Raw genomic sequence first — 16850 nt, forward strand, 5'->3', positions numbered from 1 at the left:
ACCCTGTAGGATGTGCATCCTTGTCTTTCACCCAATTAACCAAACCAAACCAAACTCACTGCCGTGGAGTTGGATCCAACTCATAGTGAGCCCTCCTTGGGTTTCCAAGGCAGTATCACTATGGAAGTAGATTGCCCAACTTTCCTTCTGAGGAGTAGCCCAATAGATTAATTTAAAATTCTGTAGCAGCAGAAGTTAAATTTTAGAAAACTGATAGTAATGCAAAAGATTGTTATCTATAAAAATGCAAATGAATTTTGTATGGTAGAAATTTGATTGACTTCCATGCTGTAAAAAAGATAGCTCCAAATATTATACTTTACTGCACAATATACTAGTAATCAGTTTTGCATCTATTGATAAATTTATTTCATCAGTCCTATGTGTGTATATATATATATTTCATCAATCCTATGTGTATATATATATATATATATTTGTTCTTCAAATCCTGTTTTGAACTGATTTTAGCATATTACTTGTTCCCATGTGATTCATATGATCTTGATCATAATATATGATCAAGAACCGATGGTATTGACAGAAGTAGTCTGGATTGCACTGAAGGAATTAGGAAAAACAAGGCTCCAGGAATTGATGGAATACCTATTGAGAAGTTTCAACAAACAGATGCAGCGCTAGAGGTGCTCAGTTGTTTAAGCTGAGAAATTTGGAAGATAGCTACCTGGCCAACTGACAGGAAGATATTCCTATCTGTGCTCATTCCTAAGAAAGATGATCCAACACAATGTGGAAATTATCAAATTATATCATTAGTATCAAGGAGCTCTGATAGCTTAGTGCCTAAAGCTCTTGACTACTAACCCACCAGCCACTCCTCGGAAGGAAGGTTGGGCAATCTACTTCGGTAGTAATACTGCCTCGGAAACCCAAGGAGGGGTCGCTATGAGTAGGGTCCGACTCGACGGCACATAACAACAACAACAACAACAAAACAACATCATTAGTATCACACACAAGTAAAAATTTTCCTGAACATATTTCAAAAATAGTTGCAGCATTGTATTGACAGAGAACTGTCAGAAATTCAAGCTGGACTCAGAAGAGGGCATGGAACAAAGGATATCACTGCTGATATTACCTAGATCTTGACTGAAAGCAAAGAATGTCAGAAAGATGGTTACCTGTGTTTTATTGACTATAGAAAGGCGTTCTACTGTGTGGATCATACCCAACAATGGGTAGCATTGCAAAGAATGGGAATTGCAAAATACTTAATTGTGCTCATGAAGAACCTGTACAAAGAGCAAGAGACTATCATTCAAACAGAACAAGGGGATACTGAATGGCCTAAAATCAGGAAAGGTGTGTGTCAGGGTTGTACCCGTTCACCATACTTATTCAATCTGTATGCTAAGCCAATAATCCAAGAAACTGGACTATATGAAGAATACAGCATCAGTACTGGAGGAAGACCCATTAACAACCTGTGATATGCAGATGACACAGACTTCCTCACAAAAAGTGAAGAAGACTTGAAGCACTTACTGATGAAAGTCAAAGCCTTCAGTATAGATTGAACTTTAATGTAAAAAAAAAAAAATCCTCACAAGTGGACCAATAAGCAACATCATGATAAATGGAGAACAGATTGAAGTTGTCAGGGAATTAATTTCATTTGAATCCACAATCAACACCAATCAGGAAGCAGCAATCAGGAGATGAATCAATGCATTGCATTGGACAGGCTGCTGTAAAAGACCTCCTTAAAGTGTTAAAGACTGAAGAATTCACTTTGAAGACTAAGGTGTGCCTGATCCAAGCCATGCTATTTTCAGTAGTCTCATATGCATGTGAAAGCTGGACAATGAATAAGGAAGACTGAAGAAGAATTGATGCATTTAACTGTGGTGTTGATGAAGAATACTGAAGAAACCATGGACTACCAGAAGAATGAACAAATCTGTGTCAGAAGAGGTACAGCCAGAATGTTCTTTGGAGGTGAGAATGGTCAGATATCCAGACTCATTGAGGGGACCCTCAATGAGATGGATTGAGAGCAGCTGCAAGGATGGGCTCAAGCAGAGCAACAGTTATGAGGACAGTACAGGATTGGGCAGTGTTTTCTTCTGTTATACATAGGGTTGCTGTGAATTTCAATCAACTGAATGGCACCTAGCAACAATAACAACTGGTTCCCTAATTAATTAATGGGTTAAAAATATCTTTGACATTCATTCATTTAATATTTATATGAGTCATAATTTTGCCTTTTTGAAAATTATACTTTGGCATAGTTTTTTATTTAAGACCTATTGATCAGATTATTAATAAAATTATTCCCTATATTAATTTTAGTTTCAATTTTATTATAGGGAAAATTGTGAAAGAAGAAAAATAATTATTTACCTATAAAAAAATCCATTGCCATGGAGTTGATTCTGACTCACAATGACCCTGAAGGACAGAGTAGAACTGGCCCATAGAGTGTCCAAGGCTGCAAACCTTTAAGGAAGCAGAATGCCACAACTTTCTCCCATGGAGCAGCTGGTGAGTTCAAACTACCTACTTTTTAGTTCGCAGCTAAGAGCTTTAACAACTGCATCACCAGGGCTCCTTTGTCTATATTACACTTAGTTATGCGGCACAGAATGTTGGTAAAAAGTGCTCTTCTTTTTTTCCCTCAATGTAAGAAAAGGAAGGAGAAACATATATTCACAATTGTTTTCCCAAACACTTTCATGTTTATTATCTGATTCAAGCCTCAAAACAACCTAGTAATATAATTATTATTATCATCATGCCTGTTGTTGTTGTTATGTGCCATCGAGTCAGACCTGACTCATAGCGACCCCTCCTTGGGTTTCCAAGGCAGTATCACTACGGAAGTAGATTGCCCCATCTTCCTTCCGAGGAGTGGCTGATGGGTTTGAACCGCCAGCCTTCTGGTTAGCAGTCAGTGCCTTAGCCACTATGCTACCAGAGCTCCCATCATCATGACTATAACACATGTATTCCATTCCAACCACCATTTTAAACTCTGTACATGTATTACCATTCTTAATCATGACAACAACCCTATGAAGTTGGGTGACTATTATTATCCCTGTTTTTGGATGAGGAAACTGAGATTTCAGGTGGTTAAGTAACTTAATCAAAATCACACAGTTAGAAAGTAGATTCGGGGTTCAAAGGCAGGCAGTCCAGCTTCAAAGTCTGTGCTTCTAACCAATGTCTTTTAAAGTTCCATTTTGTAGATGAGAAAAGTGACAGTGAATGAAGTTGCTCGCCTTATATCACAAAGCAACCAAATGTCAGGGCCAAGATTTAGGCTCGGGTCTATCTGATTTCAAAAGTAAGCTTTTTCCACCATGTCAAAAAAAAAAAAAAATAAAAGGGTAAATATATTGAAGTTGTATGGAAGCTGAGATGTACCTGTAGTCTTTGTTATGTTGGAGACCCCATCAGATTTGTGAAGATCAGACAAAATAATTCACATACTGTTCCTCCAAAGCAGAAATCAGCTGGAAGTAAAGATATGTTAAGTACTGAACCTATGGGGGGGGGGGAGGCGGTAAAAAACACATAACCTTTTACATCTTCCTGGAGATGTTGAGGTACTATATTCAACTGTATGCTTTATTCGTGTCTTATTTCTTCTTTGTGTCTTACCGCAAACTCCAGGGGGCAGGAATATGTCCTGAAGGCAATATTTATAGAAATAAATATTGTAGAATTGCACCTGACCATTCGTTTGGGTGGACTGGTGCAGCACAGAGATGCCCACTATGCTGAGACCCTGATGATCCCAAACTTGATGGGTCCAGCACAGGTGACAGCATGTCACTTCATGGAGAAATCAAGAAAACTGTGCTTAACAGGTGCTAGGTGAGTAGCTGTGGGCTGCAGCTTCCAAGAATCAAAGATAAGAGGAGTCTTTATGATAAAGGAGCTTTGGTGGTGCAGTGGTTAAGGCATTGGCTGCTAACCAAAAGGTCAATGATTCAGACCCACTAGTTGCTCTAGCATAGTGGCTAAGACACTTGCCTGCTAACCAGACGGCGGGCAGTTCAAACCCACCAGCCACTCCTCGGAAGGAAGGTTGGGCAATCCTACTTCCGTAGTGATACTGCCTCGGAAACCCAAGGAGGGGTCGCTATGAGTCGGGGCGACTCGAGGGCACATAACAACAACAACAACAACAGTTGCTCTGCAGAAAGATAAGGCGGTCTGCTTCCATAAAGATTTACAGCCTTGGAAACCCAATGAAGGTCGTTTTGAGTGGAAATCTATTCCATGCCAGTGAGTGTTTGTTTGTTTTTGTTTACATTATAAAGGAGAAAGAACTTTGCAGTGAATGAGGAGTGATCAAGCAGGCAGTATAGAAACCAATGAAAGAGAAATTGCACAGCCAATTTCAGTTACAGGGAGCCACTGTTTTAATCCCCCACCTCCAGCAGCATCAGGGCCCCCTTGCCATACACAAGTCCCAATAAAGCAGCTTTCCCCATCAGGCCCAACTCCACCTCCTGCGCATTGCCAAACCAGGCCTTTGCACCCTAGCACTGCCCCCGTCCCCCTCCCCCTCTCCCCCGCCCCGGCAGCTCACAGGCTCCTTCCTCCGCCCTTACAGCTGGATCTCTCCCTGGGTGCTGCATTGCAGCACTACAGCCGCCACAACCTCGGTGAGCGCTGAGCTCAGTTCGGCTTTCCGAGCTGGGATCTGCACTGCAGTGCTGGTCCGGCTTCCCTGCCCCCACATTTGTCTTCCTATTCTTCTGCTCCGCCCCGAGGCTTGCGGCTTGCGGCTTACATAAACCCCGCACACACATGCAGTGAATTCATCTCCATTATCGAACCTCCTGGCGCGACCCTGAAAGCTGAAATACTACTAGGTTGTCCTCCCGTTCTGAGCTGTCAAATAATCTTGTCCTGAAACAACAAATGCAGCTCGGCAAATGCCCTCTGACGGCTTGAAAGAGTAGTTTTAGCTAACCGTGGACAGCGGCTGTTTCCTCCTAGGGAAATCAGGACACTTGAAAAGGGGGCTTTTGCTTGAGTGCTTTACCTTCTGTTGGCCCAGCGCCTGCTCTAACCTGTTAGGATAATCAGGCCTTCTGCTGCTGGCCGGATAAATCCAGCCACAGTCATCATATGTACTTTGCCAAGGGAAACGTAGGGCAAACTGGTTTGTGCTGAATCCTCTCCATTACCTCACTTCAGACTTGAGTTGACTTTGTAGGTAATTATTCCTCACACACACCCCCACCTTTTACATGAATATTCTACCCAGAAAATGTTCGGAATTTTCCCTGTGGCAATGGGATAGTCTGAATTTCCTCCTTTAACTGGCCTTGCCAAGAGTGAGTGAAACCAACTGCTTGTCTCATTTCTAACCAGTCACAACCACTCTCTTCCCCTCCTAGAGGCTCCTCAAGCCTCACCTCAAAACCAGTTGCTGTGGGAGTCATTTCCTACTCACGGCAACTTCATGTGTGTCAGAGTAGAGCTATTCTACAGGGTTTTCAAGGCTGTGACCTTTCAGAAGTAGATTGTCAGGTCTGTCTTCAGAGGTGCCTCTGAATGGGTTGGAACTGCCAACATTTGCGTTAGTGGTGGATCACTTAGCCATTTGCACCACTAGAATCTTCCAGTCTCAGTCTCACCCCAAACCCTACTCCCTTCCAAAAGAAAAAGAAAAAGAAAAAGAAAAAAACACTGCAATAAAGTCTGTTCTGACACAGAGTAGAACTACCCCAAAGAGTTCTCAAGGCTGTAAATCTTTATGGAAGCAAATTGCTTCATCTTTCTCTCCCAGAATGGCTGGTGGGTTTGAACTGCCAACCTTTTGGTTTGCAGCCCAATGCTTTAATCACTGTGCCATGAGAGCTTTTTCAGTCTCACCCCAAGGCCCTAGAAAATCTGATCTTCAACTTCTTGGGCACTGTCCTTATCTTAAGGAGCAAAGGTTGTAGAGCCCAGTCCATTAACCCATCTGCCTTTGTTATGTAGATTGAGCCATAGAAGGTCTATCCAATGAAGACAAAGTCTTGTAGTGTCTGATTCCTCCATTTCAGAGGCTGGGAGAGGGAATTCTTTCTAAGCCACACAGCCATACCTTGGCCGTAGGAGTCACACAGTCTCTTCTCCCTATGCCTTGGATCATCTCACAGGGCTCCTATCTGCTATTATCAAGTCCTCCAGCAGGTTCAACCTTGCCAAAATGAGTCTTAAATATAGCAGTGCAAGACATATGTATTTGGGGAGGAGAGTTAATGCAAAAAATAGGGGCCATGGTAGGGTGGCCAATCATCTCAGTTTTCCCGGGACACAAAACTTTCAATGCTAAAACTAGGAAAATCTCAGGCAAACCGCAAACCTGGACAAGTTGGTCTCCCTAGACTGGAGCCAGCAGTAGTAAGGCAATTTTTCTTGGCAAGTTAAACTCTAGACTTAAAGAATTTCTTCACCCTTCCCAAAGTATGTAAGAGAGTATTTGCTCCCTGAGGAATGGCAAGGAGGAGGTCATCTCTTCATAAACATTTTGTTGCTGTTGTTTGTCATCAAGTCAATTCTGACTCATAGTGATCCTGTAGCATAGAGTAGAACTGCCTCCACAGAGTTTCTTAGACTATAATCTTTATGGGAAATTATCAGATTTTTTCTCCTATGGATCCATTAACCATTGCACCACCACAGCTCCTTTGTAAACATTTTACAAACTTGATAAACAGACCTTGATGGGGAATGTAAACAGGACAGAATCCTGAGAGAAGGTGTCAAAAAATCTAATGGGCTAATGTTCAGGACATTTAATCTCCAGCTATGTTCTGTCTATGCCAGTTGGAAGACATTAGCTATGAAAAAGGATTTCATACTCAGGATGGAATCCCCACACTCCACCCCTGAAACACTCCCCCCTACACCTTAAACTTAGAATAGTAACAGAAGTCTTCCACATGGCATTTCCTGGGCAGTGGACAAGGATCTCTTGGAAGCAGGCAGCTGCAGCATAATGGAAAGAGCCCTAGCTCTTAGTGTCTAGTTCCTAGGACACTAGCGTGCTATTTTCATCTTTGTCTCCCCTGACTGTATGACCTTGGGCAAGCTATTTAACCTTCTCTCAACTGTACAATTTGGAAACACTTTCTACTGCCCTTCCTCCCTCTGTTGTTGTGGGAATTAAATAACCCATTGCTGTCAATCAGATCCGACTCATAGTGACCCCTCCTTGGGTTTCTGAGGCAGTATCACTACAGAAGTAGATTGCCCAACCTTCCTTCCAAGGAGTGGCTGGTGGGTTTGAACAGCCAGCCTTCTGGTTAGCAGTCATATGCCTTAGGCACTATGCTACCAGAGCTCCTGGGGATTAAATAGCCTTTAAAAACTAATAGTCTTCCAATGACTCAAGATCATGATCAGCAATTCCCAGGCTAACCCATCCTCTGCTCCAGCTTCAAGAGTCATCAGATCCTGTACAGACAAATACTTGATTTTTTGTGCATCTTATTCTGTGCCTCATCATCCTCTTGAATAGAGCAACTTGAATCCTAACGGTATCAGTTAAACCTCTTTTCCGACATGTTTTACTGAATTTACATGACCTTCATCAGTTCTATCACCTGTCTGTCAGTTTGTCATACTATAGTAGCTTTTGTGTTCCTATGATGCTGGAAGGTTTGTCACTGGTATTTCAAATACTAGCAGGGTCACCCATGGTGGGCAGGTTTCAGAGGAGCATTTGGACTATGTCAGACCAAAATCTACTTCTAAAAATTAGCCAATGAGAATCTTATGGATCACAACAGAACATTGTTCAAATCATTTGCTTTGGGCACAGCATCAGTATCATATTTAGAGAAGATGGGCAGCGTGGGTGAGGGAGAACCTCAGTGGAATAGATTGGACAGTAGCTGCAATAATGGTTTCAAATATGCCACTGATCATGAGGATGATACAGGACCAGGCAATGTGTCCTTTTGTTGTATGTAAGATCACCATGAGGCAGAGTTGACTAGTCAAAAGCTATCTATCTATCTATCTATCTATCTATCTGACAATCAATCATCAGTCAGATGCTCATATCCCAAGTTAGGGATGGGGTAGAGGCCAGTCATAACCACAGGCTAATAGCCTACACTAGCTACTCAGAGTGAAAGCAGCTGTAGATAAACAGAACTGTCCAGCTCTTGAATTCCTAAAAGGATCAGCACTTGAACCTTGAGCTGGGAGCCTTATTTTCCTAGTGCTGCCATAACTAAAAACAACAACAAGTGGGTGGCTTTAAAGAGCAGAAGTAATTTTCTCACAGTTCTAGAGAATAGAGGGCTGAATTCAGGGTGCTGACTCTAGGGGAATGTCCCTCTTCGTCTCATTCAGTTTCTAGTAGTTGCCAACAATCCTTGGTGTTCCTGGGTTTGTACCTTCATCTGCCTCCGTCTTCACATGGTATCTTCACATGATGTGTTTGTGTCTATTCTGCTCTTTTATAAGACATCACTCAGAAGGGATTACATTTAGGATCCACTCTATTCCAGTATGACCTAGTTAACATAAATGAAAACTCCTGTTTCCACAAAGGGTCGTATTTACAGGTGCAGGAGTTAGGGCATCACCATAACATTTTTGAGGACACAGTTCAATCCAATCTAAAAACTTGTGTGTGGGTGTTGACTCTCCCACTTACCATGTGAATTTTCCAAACTTCAGGTGCAGCATCATTAAAACAAGGATGTGAGTGGGCTAGGGGGATAGTAAACATTCTACCAACTTTATGGGAAGTTGTTGTTGTTGTTATGTGCCGTCAAGTTGGCTGCAACTCATAGGGACCCCTCCTTGGGTTTCCATGGTGGTATCACTACAGAAGTAGGATTGCCCAACCTTCCTTCCAAGGAGTAGCTGGTGGGTTTGAACCACCAGCCTCCTGGTTAGCAGTCAAGTGCCTTAGGCACTATGCTACCAGAGCTCCCACTTTATGGGACATAAGGATTAAATGAGATACTATGACAATCGTTCATAAATCATAAAGTACAATGCTATTTAAATGTGAGAGACCAAAGCAACAGATTCTTTCTAAAAGACATACCATAGCACTGCACATGCAATCTTTAGCTATTATATATGATGTATCAAGTATCAACTACACACCAAAGCAATGTGCCTTAACTAGACACCTGTGGTTAGGACGAAGGATGAGTGGACTGCTCTGAGTCCACTGATGCATATCTTTCCATTAAAGCTCCCAGCTTGTCCAGATTAGTTTTTTTTTTTTTTTCATTTGGATGATAGAGGTTATGTTCATTATAAATTGAGATGCTTATCATCAAGTCTTCTTAATTTCTTTAATTCCTGTTGTTTTAGAAAATTTTCTATCTTTCTCTCTTTTTCTTTCATTCTTTATTCCTGTATCTCTTTCTTTTCTTGAAAGGGAAGAGCTATGAAGCAGACTCGCAGGCTAACAGCTTGCTCCTCACATTTAAGTGTTTATTTTCAGATCAGTTAATGACCAGACAGAGAGACTGGGGTAGGGAAGAGAGCAATGATAAGCAAAGACTTAGGATATCTGGAATCCATTGTATCCATTGCGTAGGCTAATATCTGTTCTTTGCTTAAGTTTGTTAATACATAAAGCATGTATCACAGTCTGCTTATGCGATCAATAATTTATGAAATTATTAAGGATTTATAGCCTTGGGAACTCTATGGGGTAGTGTTCTACCCTGTGTCAGAACAGACTTTATTGCAGCGGTGAGTTTGTTTGTTTGTTTTTGCAAGGGAGCAAGGTTTGGGGTGAGACTGAGATAGGCCTGTTGAACTGCTCCTGTAAAAATTATAGCCAAGAAAACTCCATGGGGCAATTCTACTCTAACACACAGAGTAGAAATGAGAGTGGATGTGAAATTAAACAGAGAAGTTTGGCCTAACTGAGGAGTTCTGGTGGCACTGTGGTTAAGCCATTGGGCTGCTAACCAAAGGGTAGGAGGTTGGAACCCACCAGCTGCTCCATGGGAGGAAGATGAGGCAGTCTACTTCCATAAAGATTTATAGTCTTGGAAACCTGATGGGGGTCACTATGAGTCAGAATCGATTGGAGGGCAGTGGGTTTGGTGTTTTGATTATTTGGGCAGCAGAAAGACCAATTGTCAAGTAAGCATGGATGATAAGAAAGGACTTGGGACATCTGGAATACATTGTATCCATTGCTTAGGTTAATATCTGTTCTTTGTTTAAGTTTGCTAATACATAAAGCATGTATCACAGTCTTTGCTTATCTGACCAATAATTTATGAAATTGTATTATCATTATTTGAGACTGCTGCACACTTGGAAATCATTGAATGAGATGCACAAGATGTACAAAAAGCCATAATCAAATCCTGCCTCTGTACACTGCTCAGAGTCCACTGATACATATCCTTCCATTAAGCTCCCAGCTTGTCCAGATTAGTTTTTTGTTTTTTTTCCATTTGGATGATGGAAGTTATGTTCATTGTAAATTGAGATGCTTATCATCAAGTCTTCCTTTCTTAGTTTATTTATTTAATTCCTGTTGTTTTAGAACATTTTGCTTCTTTCTCTCTTTTTCTTTCATTCTTTAGTCCTGTATCTCTTTCTTTTCTTGAAAGGGAAGAGCTATGAAGCAGACTTGCAGCTAACAGCTTGCCCCTCACATTTAAGTGTTTATTTTCAGATCAATTAATGACCAGACAGAGAGTCTGAGCTAGAGAAGAGAGTAAAGTATGAAAGTTAGTCGTTTGAAGTCCAAAATGAATTTGAAGTATCTCTGAAGCTATAATTTAAGTCAAAGGGAAAGTAGACTATGATTAAAGTGAAAGAAATTAAAAATAGGCTATTATCCAAAACATTGTGTTTAACATGTGGGAGAGGAATGCAGGCATTCTGGGAAGGAAGTAACTTGTAACTTAAGGACAGACATCATATACTTAAATGCCTCTGGGACATTTGTTGTTAGGTGCCACTGAGTCAGTTCCAAGTCACGGTGACCTGTATGCACAGCAGAATGAAATGCTGCCCAGTCCTGCCCCATCCTCACAATTGTTGCCATTTGAATCCAGTATCTTAACTCCTCTGATTTTTACCTGGAAAATGATCACTTGGAATAAAGTCCAGTGAATAAGGCTTTTGGCTCCTAAGGTCAGTGGGTTAAGCCCATCTGTCACTTCATGGAAGGAAGATGGGACCATCTACTTCCCTGAAACGGAGGGTTTCCCCCCATTGGGTGCACTCGGAAACCCAATGGGGGTTGCTATGAGTCAGAGTCGACTTGATGGCAGTGAGTTTGGTTTTGGGTTTTCCTTTGCAGCTGAGTTTAGCTGTATGACAACCTTCTGGGTAGTGAGCTTTAAGTGGAACTTATCTGGGCAACTTCTGGAACATATCCTTAAAGAGAAAGAATGTGTTTTCTCTTCCCTTTTCTCCTTTCTGCTGGATGGAATGTGAATGCAGACTTAGCAAATAAAGACAAAAGGAGCCTGGATTCCATAAGTCTCTTAGTATCCTTGGCTGCTTAACTCCTGATTTTGTTGCTGTGAGAGAGGCAACAAAAAATTCTAATTTTAAGTCACTGTTATTTTGAATTTTCTGTCACTCACAGTTGAATCTAATACTAAATGGTACACTCTTACAACCTCTGGAAGAATACCTTGCATGCACTCAAGAATTACAAATGTCACATGAATCAACAAGAATTTTGCAGGTCTTGCCTTCCTCACACTTTTGGGAAGGTTCAATGTTCTAAAGTCTCAAAAGTACATGTAAGAGAGGGGATTGCGTATGATTTATTTTAATATGGTTAGCAAAGTAGCCTATCAGCATTGTGTTGCATGTGTGTGTACATGTGTGTCAAACCTACTAGTGACTCTCTGGGAGAAAAGGACTGGTGATCTGTTCCCATGAAGATTTATAGCCTAGAAAACCCTGTGGAGCAGTTCTATTCTGTCCTACAGGGTCACTAACCAATACCAAACCCACTGTCATAGAGTCGATTCCAACTCATAGTGACCCCCATTGGGTTTCCGAGATGATAAATCTTACAGAAGTAGGTTGCCCTGTCTTCCTTCTATGGAGTGGCTGATAGGTTTGAACTGCTAACCTTCTAGTTAGCAGTCAAATGCCTTAGGCACTGCACATGAGATGAAATTGATTAGATGGCACACAACAAGCATGTGTATGTATACGTGTGTGTGTGTATGTACACACATATACACATAATTGATATAATATCTAGATAGAGAAATGGATGGATAGACAGATAGATGGGAGCTCTGGTAGCATAGTGCCTAAGGCACTTGACTGCTAACCAGGAGGCTGGCAGTTCAAACCCACCAGCCACTCCTCGGAAGGAAGGTTGGGCAATCCTACTTCCATAGTGATAACTACCTCGGAAACCCCAGGAGGGGTCGCTAGGAGTCGGGGCCAACTCTATGGCAAATAACAACAACAAGACAGATAGATAGATAGACAGACAGATAGACTATGTTTCAGTGGAGAGTGCAGTGAGCCTAGATGCCAGTAAGTATCTTACTGCTAGAAGTTTAAGTAGGAACAACTTTTGGAAGCAATTTGGCAATATGTATCACAACCTTGGAAATATTTATTCCTTTTAATACAGCAATTCCAATTTTAGAAATCTACCCTAAGGAAGCCTGGGTGGCACAAGTGCTTTGCAATCAGCTGCTAACCCAAAGTTTGTTGGTTGAAACCTATCCAAGAGCTCCACAAAAGATAGGCCTGTTGAACTGCTCCTGTAAAAATTATAGCCAAGAAAACCTATGGGGCAATTCTACTCTAACACACAGGGTCACCAAGATTTGGAGGTCAATTTGACAACAGCTAATCACAACTCTAAGGAAGGGAATCGGGCAAAGAATGATGTCCAAAATTTTCTTTATAGCAGTGGTATGTAGAAAGTTTCTGGACCCAAGGGTTCAGACAAGAAATACAAGTGTCATGAAATGTCAGAATTGACAGTTAACCGGCATCTCTTTGCATGTGCTAATTTCCATTCAGTAAAGACCTTCTGAAAAGGAAATTTGCCTTGGACACCTAGGAGTAAGGATAGAGGGATGATGGAACAGGCAATAAGATGTCTGCTTCCAACCCAGGTCCATGGATCAGTCTGCCCACAATGGAAAAACGATTACTCACAGAGGCTGAAAGCTGTTCCCATTAAGGAGACATCCAAAACTCATGGCCACAGAGCTGATTCCAACTCATAGCAACCCCCACAGGGTTTCCAAATGCTGTAAATCATTACTGAAGCAGACTGCCTCATATTTCTTCCACAGAGCGGCTGGTGGGTACAAACAGCTGACCTTTAGGTTAACAGCCAAATGCCTTAACCACTGCACCATTAGAGCTCCTTACAAATGAGACAAATAGGCACAAAAACCCTGTTCCAGTCCTTGAGAAAGACATGGAAGTCTCAGCATCAGAGCACTCTTCACTTAGAGGGAGAGCCTTGGTTGGGTTTAACACAGGTAGACAGGAGACATGTTTGACAACCTGAGGTCTGCAGCTTTTGGAGGATGAGAAGACCTATCCTAAAGAGAGAGGGCCACTTGATGATGGGGGCACCAGCTGCAGTGGGAGTGGGGCAGTGCTGCCCTCAAGTGGCTGTGTGGGCAGAAAGCAACAGCAGGGGTCAGGAATGGAAGAAAAGACAGTTCACCTGAGCTCCCGGAGATATCTGAAGGAGGACTGGTGGTTAGAGTGGAGACTACACAGGTGAGGACACAAGCCAGTGAAATTTGAGTTATCATTGTCTCACATAGACAAGGATAATAACCTAAATATCTAGTGATAAGGGAAAATTAAGTTACAAGTAAGTTATACATTGCCTCCTACCCTGTAAGCCTAGAATTGTCTATGGATTCTCAGAACTCTCTCTGACCTTCTCAGCTCGCCCCTATACCTCCAGGGCACTGGAAGTCTGGAAAGTACATCCCTCAGACTTCCTTGCCAGCAGGGGTCTGTTTGTATACAGTTAGGGGACAGCACTCTGAGGTTTGCAAAGCAAAGAGAATAGTAGGCCATTGTTTTCTGGTGGAAACTCTAGGCATGTGTTTGGATATCACATCACACAGATATGGGGTTTCGCCAGCAGCTTTCAGGTGCTGAAGGCAACTGAGATCGATAGTAGCAGCATCACATGACTGAAATGCTTGTATTTCAGATCTAGGGCCTTCCTCATCACTGCTCCATTCCAATAGAAGCCTTATACAAAGGCAGTATACTCCCTAAGTTCCTTGTATTAAACCCTTTCATAATGAGAAGGCTTAGAGTGGTTTCTGTTTATGTGACCAAAACCTGATCAACACAGCATAGCATATTGGTTAAGCACCTGAGCTCTAGGATCACTCAGATGTGGTTCAAGTGTGAGAGCTACACTTAACTGTAGTGAAACCTTGAACAAGTTCCTTAAACATTAGATATCCTCATTACTGAAATATTATAGCATTAAATTAAAGTAGCATATTATCTGAAAAAAGGAAGAAAAATTATGTAAAGCGTAATCACAACTATCTGTAGTACACAAATAACAACAACAAAAAAAAACTCACTGCCGTGGAGTTGGATCTGACTTGTAGTGACTCCTTGGATTTCCGAGGTGGCATCTCTATGGAAGTAGATTGTCCAACCTTCCTTCTGAGGAGTGGCTGGTGGGTTTGAACCACAAGTCTTCTGGTTAGCAGTCAAATACCTTAGGCACTACGCCACCAGAGCTCCCAATTGGTATAAGGATGACTACATTTTCTTCTGTATATTTTCCTCGTATTTAAAAATTATCCACAATAAGTATGTACAGCTCGTAAGAAAAGGTATATATGTTGTTAGTTGCTGTTGAGTCAACTTTGATGCATGGCAACCCCTTGTTTGTAGAGTAGACTGCTCCATAGGGTTTTCAAGGCTGTGACCTTGAAGCAAGTCACCAGCCTTTTCTTCTGAGGTACCTCTGGGTGGGTTTGAACCACCGACTTTGAGCTAGTAGTCAAATGCTTAACTGTTTGCATCATCCAAGGCCTCCCTTTAAAAAGTCTATAGGGAAATTATTCCAGTGTATATTCAAATCTCAGCAACATCCACAAATCCAATCTCCCATACAAGGAAATACAGTCAAATAGACTGTCTCCTTGGCATCTAATATTTACCGTCTTTTTTAGTTCTTTTTTTCATTAGCCCAGAGGGGCAAATAAACATTGTGATAACTCCAGATCAGGGAACAGTAAAGCCTCAGTTCAGGGAATGCGAAAAATGTGAACTCTGGAGGTGGCTGGTGACTTTGTGGAATGATTCTAGGGACACTACTTCACTCTTACTGCAAATGGGGGCAAAAATCTTCTGACACAGCTGGGATTTGATATTTCATTGAGGAGAGGCTCTAGGGGTCTGCCATGTCTTTGCTTATATTTAAATAATCCCTTAAATTGTATTAATGTCAAATTCATGTTGACAGGCAGCTCCACAAGTCATGGGTGTCTGTACTTTTAGGTTTATAGCTTCTGTTAACACTGTAATTATTAATAGTGCCCCCTTTTGCTTTTAAAGTGTTTCAGTTCAGAAAATGATGTATGTGTGTACCCTTTGCAAGAACTCTACAAACCAGCAGTGCCCCTTAGAGTTTTAATAAATGTTTGTATACAGCAACCTAGCCACCCAGGAACAGCCAGAAGATTCTTGTCCCATTTGCATTAAGAGTACTGTTTGTTTTTTAAATGAACTTCCTGGTTTGAGAGTTTGCTAGCTCACTTTCAGTCTACCTGAAATCACCATACCTTTATTTTTTCTTCCTCTAGCAAAGATTAAGTTGGACTCCTAAGACACCTCCTTCAAAAATGAATATTTTGTTCAAGAAAATTATATTCTTCCATATATCTACGGTCATATGTATACCTATGTAAATCTCCACCTAAGAAATTCCAAGTGGTTGTATCAAATATAACTTCAAAATCATGTCTTATCCTTCTCTACATCAATAGAGGCCTAGTACAGCAGCAATTTGTAGACATGCAACTGACCTAGATGGAACTGACTGAACTTGCTATGAGTTACTAATAAAGAGATGACAGAGGAATCCATCCTTTAAGCTTCTTCATTAATCATTTTCATGTACATTGTTTCTCAATACATATCTTGAGAAGAAATATTGTTTTGTGGGGATTTTTGTTGGTTTTTAGTTTCCTTTTCATTTCTTTATTGTACTTGGAATCAAGTCAGCATACAGCAAATATGTTATCTATCAACTGAATCACTAGGCCAGATGCTAGTAGAGATTAAAAAAAATAATAATAAAAGTATTGATGCAAGGACCTTGCCTTTGAATTTATACTGTAGTGAGGAAGATTTAAAAAAAATTAATAAATATACACAGTATGTTTTTGATTTACTAGTATATAATCTTGATAACCTATGGCTTGCATCTTCTTTCTTCTCCCATTACCTATACCTCCCTCTTTGCTTCCCTATCAAAGTATGTGGACTTCTCATTAGTTTCAAGATGCAGTACTACTATATTTGAGGAAGACATAGCAACACTAAGCTGAACATAAATGTGATGGAGCTTGTATTAGGTTAAATTGTTGTTGTTGTTATGTGCCATCGAGTCAGACCTGACTCATAGTGACCCCTCCTTGGGTTTCTGAGGCAGTATCACTATGGAAGTAGATTGCCCAACCTTCCTTCTGAGGAGTGGCTGGTGAGTTTGAACCACCAGCCTTCTGGTTAGCAGTCAAGTGCCTTAGGCACTATACTACCAGTGTTCTTGGTTGTGGTTGTTGTTGTTGTTGTTATGTGCCGTCGAGTTGGACCCAACTCATAGCGACCCCTCCTTGGGTTTCTGAGGCAGTGTCACTACGGAAGTAGATTGCCCC

This window comes from Orycteropus afer, unplaced genomic scaffold (genome assembly GCF_000298275.1).
Source record: "Orycteropus afer afer isolate SDZICR_OR568_19922 unplaced genomic scaffold, OryAfe1.0 scaffold00044, whole genome shotgun sequence".
Lineage (NCBI taxonomy): Eukaryota > Metazoa > Chordata > Mammalia > Tubulidentata > Orycteropodidae > Orycteropus > Orycteropus afer.